The 9,721-nt window shown below is 40.8% G+C and overlaps 1 long non-coding RNA gene across 2 annotated transcripts; it reads left to right on the forward strand.

The window, feature by feature from the left end:
* The first annotated feature begins 1,051 nt into the window (after positions 1-1,051).
* LOC129603628 (uncharacterized) lies at positions 1,052-6,860 on the forward strand. 2 transcript variants are annotated; one of them, XR_008693708.1, is made up of 4 exons: positions 1,052-1,265; positions 1,340-1,415; positions 1,479-4,115; positions 4,216-6,860. It is a non-coding gene; the product is annotated as an uncharacterized LOC129603628 (long non-coding RNA). The 2 variants fall into 2 exon arrangements; XR_008693707.1 differs by having other exon boundaries at positions 1,052-4,115; positions 4,216-4,324; positions 4,425-6,860.
* Positions 6,861-9,721: the final 2,861 nt, after the last annotated feature.

The following is a 9,721-nucleotide window of genomic DNA, read 5'->3' on the forward strand; positions in this document are numbered from 1 at the left end:
AGTTCCTATTTTTTATTTATTTATTTATTTTATTTTGACGTTATGGAGCTGCAGAGATGGGGTTTGAGACATAAAGTGCACTGCTTAATTACGGACAATGCAAGCAACATGATTCTATGTGCAAAACTTGCCATGTTTTGCACATAGTTTAAACCTTGTTGTGAAGAAGTCTCTGGAACAAACAAACTGTTCTCACGGACATTAGAACAAGTGAAAAGAATAGTAACATTTTTTAAAAGCAGCGTTAAGGCAAAAGAAAAACTTGCAGAGTTCTATGTACTGGATCCCAGTGGTGTCCCCAGCTCAGTGTCACACGTGATTACTTTGTTCGTTACTGTTACTTATCAGCTGACATACAACAAAGCACAGGAATAAGTTGTGAAGAATTTCTAAGACCGTTAGATTTTATTTCACCATTTTATTTCAAATAGGCTTTAGCCCCAAACCGAGTGCTTTATTAGTTTGTGGACATAAAACTTAAATGTTTCTGACAAGTTAACCATGGAAATTATTGTATGTTTCATTGTGGAGAAAAAAAAAAAAGTCCCTGGTCGCAAAGTATTGCATGTTCCTTTGTGGGTTAGGATGAGTGCTGGGCCAGAATGGCCCACCCACTTCTTTCATTGCATGTAAATGCACGCATGTGGATAAATACCTCACTGCGCAGAGCCTACAACATCAGTGCCCTCAAGAACTCTCCTGTCCGTTCTCACGGACATTAGAACAAGAGCAAAAAGAATTGTAACATTTTTTAAAAGCAGTGTTAAGGCATAAAAAAAAACTTGCAGAGGTTCCAAATCATCTCCAAGAAGTTGATACGTGGTGTTCTACGTACCTCATGTTAAAACGACATGGAGCAATCAGTGCAGCTCTGGCATCTATACCGACAGATATACCCCCCCTGTATCATTGGACTATGACGCTGTAAGCAAATGCTACAACGAAGTTGTCAGCAGAGCGAATTGTATCAGGATCCAAAATTATACCTATTATTAGAATGGTGCAACACAAGCTGGCATCAAAGGCTGCAGGAGTAAAAAAAAATGAAACGGCAGGTCTTCTGTGCCAGAACCTACAACATATTTTGGCTACATGGTGTAACGTAAAAACGATACGAATCCTCGCTTTTTCCACCCTCTTGGACCCTCGTTTCAAAACATTGGCGTTTGGCAATCCAAGCCATGCTCAGGAGGCTGTGACTAAACTGACGGCAGAATGTGCAAGCACAATAAGGGGGGTGAAATGCTGAGCCATCAACATCGCAGGTAATCTTTCATTTATTAGAGTGTTATCTTTTTCCTTACATACATAAATAATCAAATCTAATGATGTTTTTCAGTCAGCAGCAATTTTAGACCCTGATCCTGAGGCAGGAGCTGCAGACAACTTATGGGAACTGTTGGACAGCAGAGTTGGTTAGTTTATTGACATAAGCATAATTTTCTCATGGAAAAAAACTGAAATGTGTTTCGTTTTAGGAGCAACAAATACCAAATCCAACGGCAAATGCAACCGTGGAAGTTCAGAGGTACCTGTCTGAGCCGTACCTCTTCAGAGGAGAAGACCCGCTCAACAACGTCTCTACTACTTTTCAGTTTGACCAAGCAATATCTCCACATGCCAGCAACATCTGTGCCGTGCGAGTGGTGGCAAGCCGAAGGAGGAGCAGATTAAAACCCTGTACTTTGGAAACCATTCTTTTTCTTAATAAAAATCTTTGACGTCACAAATGAGACGCTCGTCAATGTAGAAAAAACAAAGCACTCACGCAGTAATCGTAACATTTCACTATCACACATTTTTGACATATCAAGGCTACCTGATATAAATTTATCTACAAAGAAACACAATTACGCTTTGACAAATATTTTTTTGTTTGACAATAAAACAGGGACTGTCTGTGAGGATTTGAGGTCTGTCTTTCTAACTGTATCAAATGTTTTAAGCAGCGTGTCAATTTCAACCCAGCTGTGTCAAAGTTGCTCTGTGATTCACAAGGCTTTGATTTCACCATCCTAAGCAGAGGTCAAAATCAAGCTCAGGTTGTTAGCATTTGGTAAAAGCAAAGTTACAAGAGGGCAAGGTGAACAAAAACAAGATCAAAAGGTCTGGATAAATGGAGTAAACACTGGAAAGAGGTGCGTACACTCAACAATCTGGCAACTGGTTGGTGTGACTACTGGTGTTTAAATGTCTAGATTACTAATTACAGACAGCTGGTGGACCATGTGACAGGATAATCAAGAAGGAGTAAATAAAGCAAACTAGCCTGGAAGTGACTACAAAATAAAAGAGGAAGTGGCAAGAAATTGAGTTCATGACACTGATAATGGCCATTAAATGGCGTGATAATATCTGGAGCGGAGGGAACCATGGACCGGTATCTGTCCGCGGCCCAGGGGTTGGGGATCAGTGCTATAACAGGTCGTCTAACAAGGCTTTCAATGTTTTTGCTCATATTTTTATATCCTCTGATCTAATTGCACAACATGCCTTGTAAGGTCATAGGCCTTCTCAGTTTTTTTTTTTTGCATTCCGCTTATGGGCCTGGCTCCTCCTCTGTCCTGAGCTACTGTTGGATGACAGCTGCTGTCCACTGGCTTGGTCGCGTCTGAGTCTCGGTTCCTTTCCCCAGGCTCCACCTCCATACCTCCCTGGCATTGGTGTGGCTCTAGAACCTGGTCTTCTCCCTCCTCAGCCACACCTGGTCTTCTCCATGGGCAACCTGTGGTCTTCACTGATTGGACTGGCGTGGCAGCCTCCACCACTCAGGCGCTAGGACTGCCCATGCACGGAGGACATTTAAGGGCAGCTCCCAGACGCGCAGCTGGCTAGATTCTTATTTGAACTAGATGGTTGCTTGAATTGCTTGCTTGCTGTCAGTTATGACATCTTTGTGGGTTAATGTGGTTGTGAAATCAGGGGTTACAATCTGAAATTGCTTGTTCTTGAAGTTGATGGTTGGGAACTAGGCAGACCTTGTTGTGTTTTTGTCATTTTATTTTGTTAGTAATATACTGTTCGGGTCTATGTTGTGTTTCTGACCTCAACTTTCATTTTTGCTTTTGAGCCATTCTGTTTTTATTTTTTTTCCTCTGGTTTGGTTTTACCTGTTGTGGCAATAAACAGCAATTGGCCTTCAGGGGCCCGTTCAAGAAGGAGGTTTTGTGGAAACTGAGTTTGTTAACCCCGAAATAAGGAAAACTGAATTTTCGGTTTCAGAAAGCGAGGTTACTTAAATGCGTAAAGCGGGGTAAGTTTAAACCCGTTTCAAGAAGCGAGGTAATTGAAACTCTGCAACTTACTGTGAACCAAACCGGGTCGCAAGCAGTTTTTATTCAGGAAACCCAGAGTTTCCTTCAGTCTCTGCCCCTTTTTAAAGTGAACAGTGTTAAAATGCCTAATTTAATCTTTCAGTACATTCATAGATTTCACCTGTTTCCTTTGCGCATAGACCAGAATGGCGTGTCCGTTTCTAGACGATCCCGTAGATGAGGAGGCTGCATTAATTCGGAGGGCATTGGATTTACGCCACGAGAGGATTTTGAGGCCACGAGTTAATTTTCTTTCATATCCGCATGCATTTATATTTGAGCGGTACTGTTTTTCTCTGAACTCCATAACGTATGTCAAAAATCTTATCCACCCATTCATCAGACCCATCATGGTCATGCTCTGACATCCGAGCAGATTCTTTGTGTTGCGTTACGTTTTTTTGCAAACGGTAGTTTTCTTTATAACATCGGGGATGCTGAGCACATTTGTAAAGCCACTGTATGCAGAGTAATTAGAAAAGTGTGCCTCGCCCTCAAGCGCTTTCTGCAGATCTTTGTTGTGTTTCCTGGCCACAAACCCCTCAGAGCAATCAAAGAGGAGTTTCACAGGATTGCAGGTATGTGGTATTTAATTCGTTTCAGTTAGGCTATTGTGAAAAATGGTGATCAGTTAATAACATCTTGCTGTGACCTCTGGAAATAAACTAATAATTAGAATCTCCTTCAGGATTTTCAAATGTGCTTAGATGCATTGATGGCACACACATTCCCATCAAAGCACCTTCTGAAAATGAAGGGGACTATGTGAACAGGAGGTCCATCCACAGTATAAATGTGCAGGTACACTGAATACTCTTTGTAATGGTGAAAGACTACATCACCATACTGTAACTGACATGCATCTTTTTTTTTTTTTTTTTTTTTTTTTTGTACCACCAAGATCATATGTGATGCTGCACATATTATCACGAACGTGGAGGCCAAGTGACCCGGCTCCTATGACTCGCGAATATATCGTGAGTCAACCCTAAGCAACAGGCTGCACTGTGGTAAGTACATGTATGTCCTATAAACTTATTTCAATGCATACACTACACACTCACAGGAGCACTTCTATGCAGCACTAAAGTAATGTAAACTTTCTTCTAGGAGAGATTGACGGCTTGCTGCTGGGAGACAGGGGTTACCCATGCCAGCCCACACTACTGACCCTTACCCAGAACCTGAAGCAGGCCCCCAGCAGCGCTTTAATGTGGCCCTGCAGAACAAGAGCCTGGGTGGAAATGACCATAGGCCTGTTGAAAGCATGTCTTCAGTGCCTACGTCACCTCAGGGAAACACCTGAAGCCTGTGGCATGTGTTGTTTTCCACAATATTGCAATTATTAGAGGGGAGCAACACCCTGCCCTACAAATTCAGGACCCTGAGGAAGACTTCATCCACCCTGCAGATTACCGGGATGAAAGGACAGTCAGATGTCATATGCCATGATGTCTTCTCGGATTAATCACCCACCACCAATAAAAAGGAACTGAATCAATGCAAATTATAATTTATATTTTCTTCATTTCCTACAAATACAAAGGCTATAGTTAGATTTTATTATTCTTCCAATAATTCATGAAATTCACCTGCAACTAAACCCTCACCTTCAGTTTGTGTTTGAGAATTTCTATTTCTATTTTACAGGATCGGTTTTCTCAATCTGGCGGTCAAAGTATAACATTTGCTTGTTATCTTTTTGTATTTTCTTAAGGAGATGAAGTTTATACAACGACAGAGGGGAGATAATGTCAGTATACTTAGAGATCAACTTACATCATTTAGGCTACGCAACACAAACATCAGAAATCTTGTGATGTGTATAACCCAGGGGTGTCAAACTCAAACCAGTCCCTTGCTGGTTTTCCAACTCTCCCTTTTCCAGAGCCTGCTAATTACCTGGATCAGGTGTTAAGTCAATTAACAGCCAACTGACACCTGTTAAAGGTAATCAGCAGGGAGAGGTGGAAAAAAAGCAGGGACACCGGCCTTCGAGGACCGCAGTTTGGCACCCCTGGTTTAGAGGAAATAGCTGCCCATTTTAACATTGATTACCCAAGGCAACTAAAAAAATTGTGACCTCAAGGCGCTGGTAATAGATGATCTACTGGGACGTGGTGTGATTGTAATACCTTGGAGTCCTGGGGTGTGTTCCAGAAAGCGGGTTATGTGACATACCCAGGTAAATTTGAGGGTATGTTAGTGATTAACCTCAGCTTTCGGTTCCAAAACCGGAGGTAACTTTCATGGTATGTAACCATAGCAACTTAGTCTCTGAACATAACCTGCTCCGGAACAGGTTATGTTTCAGGGTAAGTTTGTTTCGGAGGTTAGTGAGATGGGCACGCCTGTGAACTTGGAGGCGCAGCTTATACGAGGATTCTTCCATCGTGAGAGGGTCATAAGGCCACATATCTGTTTCGTCATATACTGATGATTATTTGAAGGAACGTTATCGTTTCTCTAAAGAATTAATTTATTTAATGACCCTTTTGGAAACCTTTCATTTCGACCATAACAAACCGTGGGTCTGCACTTACCACAGAAAGCATTCTGTGCGTGGCTCTTTGGTTTTTGCATCACTTTTTTTTTTGTTTTGTTTGTATAATTTGGGCGATGCAGAGCATGTGGTAAAGGCTACAGTGTGTCTGGCACTTAAACGGTTCCTGTCCTGCACACCTTTGTACAGTTCCCTGGCCACAAACCTCTGCGTGTCATTAAAGATGAATTCCAGGTTTGTCCTTTCTATAATCTGTGACACATTTTAATACTTACACCTCGGGCGTACTGCACACACTATTCGTATTACTTTCCATTTCAGATTCACATTTTTCATCGAGGTATATTGTAATTTACACAAGTTCATGTTTTTACTGTATTTTATTGTTTTACACATTTCAATCATTACAGGACACTAAAATGACTACTTGCTGGGGGACAGAGGGTTCCCTATTTGATGACACCCTACCTTGAACCTACTCTGTCCCTGAATTTATTAAATGTATTTATTAAAACATGTTTAATTCATAGATCCTGTAATTGTGTAATTGAATCTTATCTTTTTTGTAGGATGTTTATTTCATTTCAGTTATTCTTGCTCCAGAAGAATTACAACTCATTAAACAAGAATATTACTATTATCCATTGTCATTGTAATCTTATGAAAATGATAGTACAAACGATGAAGTTATGTTTACTTTACTAAACGAACTCACACATTTACTGTCAGTTACTTTTTGCCAAGCCAAATCCTGTTCCTTCGCTGATGCAGCTGTATTACTTTTTCTGATAATTATCGGCCGGAATTCCTCGTACGCCAGCATTAAGACCTTTAACTCCGCCTCTGTAAAATATGCTGCTTTTTTCCATGGTGACTTGTGGATTGGGCGATCCATTGACAATGTCTTTTTATATACGCCGTGCACTTGCGTTAACTCTGGGTTATCGACATGAGGTACATTACCATAACTCTTATCAGGTGTTTTGGAACCGACATACTCGGGGTAAGCAGGTCCTGGGTTAATCAACCAAGAGTTCAGGGTTTAGCAGAAGGTTAATCAACCCTGCTTTCTGGACACACCCCTGATGCAACTGTTGGGCCGAGGGATCAAAAGCAGAGGTGTATCTTCTAGCTGCTGATTTTCTAAGTGAACATTTTGTGCATGCTGACAATAAGCATGCTTGTGAACTGGGATGTTTTTTTACAGATTTTTATTCAAAAAAAAAAAAAGTTTTTCCAAGGTTTTGAAATAACTGTTACTTTTTTTTGAGACTATTTCTCCAGCTGCAGAAAACACCCACTCACAAGGCACTGATGAGGCTGGAATGTAGAGAAACTGCAATGCAAGCCTAAAGAGGTTTGGATATAAAGACTTGTGGTTGTCCCAGTGTTTTAAGGGATCCTGGGACCTAGCAATATTGCCCTCTGCCAGGTACCGCTGAACCTCCTGGATGACATCAGCTGTGGCACTTGTTGTCTGCCTGCCCACTTCAATGTCAAAGTCTTGCCAAAGGTTATCTGAAAAACAAATTGGCATTTTAGTACAGGATTTTCCAAAAAACATAAAAATAATGCTGAATAACATGCCTAAAGTGGGTGCAGACAGCTGCTGTGAAGACAGTCCCTCATGCTCATTTGTGCATCAGGTAACAGAGGCACATTCTGACTGCAGTCTAGTGACGGCCTAATTGCACTTTGAGGAACTGCTGCTCTATTGTGTTGGCACCTCCATTGAGTTTCAGGGATGGTCATCCCATCTGTTGCTGCATTTGAGCAAGCTTCTTCTTGGCTGCCTTGAGTGCCAAATTTGGAGCTGTCTGATGGATGCGATCATGTTCGGTGCTGCGTCGCTCACAGAACAATTTACTTTATTGGTTATGGCCCAGTCCAGACTTGGGCGAAATTGTCAGCAGTGTGACTTTTTGGAAAGTATTTCACTCCCAACACAGATGTACACAACTGCGAATTCTCATTTATGTAGTGACAGGTAAGGGCTAGCAAAGCCTCAATGGTCACATGTCTACATGTCAGCTGTTATACTCACTGCCACAGCTTGCTGTACTTCCATTTTCACTCGTTCCTTTTCCTTCTCGTACTTTTTGGCCACAATTTGTTGGATGATCTGAAAATTGCACAAAGTCAAAACAAGAACAGAGCAATGTATTTAAATTAAGAATTTACTAAATTGGATATTAATTTCCACACAAGCCTTTCTGGTTGGCAAAACATGAGGGTTGAAAGACCTGGACAAGTTCCTTGAAGCCTTTACTCTCCACAATGCTGAGGGGCTGGCAGTCCTTCAGGATGAAATTGAGCAGAGCCTCATCCAGCATCTGCTTCCTGGAAGCTCGATTCTTAAAAATGAAGTGAAGAATAAATTGATAATTGTTTATTAATAAAGCAACTGTCAGTAAGTTGTTGCATGGCTGTATACCTGAGTTTGTCCTGGGCGTATCAGGGACTCTATTTTCATGCCTTGCATTGAGGAGGTGGATTTATTTATAAAAGTTCTGTCGAACAAATGCGACATTTAACCTGCAGAAAATATTATTTTAAAATTAATTATTGGTGCACTAAGAGTCACTTTGAAATTAATTTAAATTCAGAAAGATCAAGTGGAAACCCTAAGAGGAACAGGATGAAACAAGGAATTTAAATCAAATACCTTATTTTCCGACATGAGGTCAAAATGGTCCCACACGGCGGAAACCTTTCTTTGCTGGAGGCTGCTCCATAATTCCTGAGGAATTTGTAAATTGCTGGCAAAAGATCAGAAATAGTTTTTGGTAAATGCATCCTGTTGACATAGGCGCTTTCTTATAAACACAGTTTGGCGCATTGCACTAAGGAACTGCAGAACCAACTGCGGGTTGGTCGTCCCATGTGTTGCTGCATTTGAGCAAGCTTCTTTTTGGCTGTAGTGCTTGATCTGAAATATGTGACAATGTTCCTAGCTGTGTGTCTAATCGATGTAAGTGTGGGGATCTGATAATGACTTTCTAACTAATAGATTTACACTGTGCAATGCAAATTGAGTGCCAAAATTGGAGCTGTCTAATGGACCAATCTGAACTTTTACTTGTAATATGTTGAGCAGAAGTCAAAGTCCACAAAAGGCATTTAACGTTAGCGTTCATCGTCTGGTGGTGATATCTCACTAACAGTAATAGCTAGCTCACTACTGGTGCATATGTTTGTATTGTCTGGATTCTTAGCATTAATTTGAGCCGCAGAATATTAGGTTTAGATAAAGTGTGGTAGTGCCACAGAAGCTTTGTGTGGGTTAACCCTGGCTGGGCCTCATGCTGTTGGTTGTTGTCTTACATTATTGTTTTTATTATATTGGCTGTGTTTGATGTATCCCCTGTGTGTGACTGTCTTGAGAGTAATTCTAAAATGGTTTTAAATGGGTATTAAATGGGTCTCATTTAAACTGATAAATACATAACATGTAATACATTGTTTTTGTTCTGTCCAGCAGTTAAACAAGCAGCATATCTTGCGCTGAATTATTGTGATGGACAGCTTTGCTTTAACAAGAGGGGTATATATAAAATATATATGCTCTTCTTGATTTATGGTTTATTTAGCTAATCCCAAATATGTGTGATGTTGCTGTGTTGGTTGACAGGTTAAGTTTCTGCTTTAAGGGGTGTGTGCGGGAGGGTGGGGGGTAGGGGTGCAACCAGCTGCTGAAACCAAGCAAATCTGTTAAGTAAACAATTGGTGCAAAATAAATAAGCAGTGATGTACCTTTAGGCTAACACATTCATAACTAAACAACTGTTGTACTGTGGTGTACCTTGGAGATTAATACTAATACCAATAATGGTGTTAAGGTATGTGCACATACTCATACAAACATATACATATCATATACATACACATATGCATTGTTATACAT

The sequence above is a fragment of the Betta splendens genome, chromosome 22 (assembly GCF_900634795.4).
Source record: "Betta splendens chromosome 22, fBetSpl5.4, whole genome shotgun sequence".
NCBI lineage: Eukaryota > Metazoa > Chordata > Actinopteri > Anabantiformes > Osphronemidae > Betta > Betta splendens.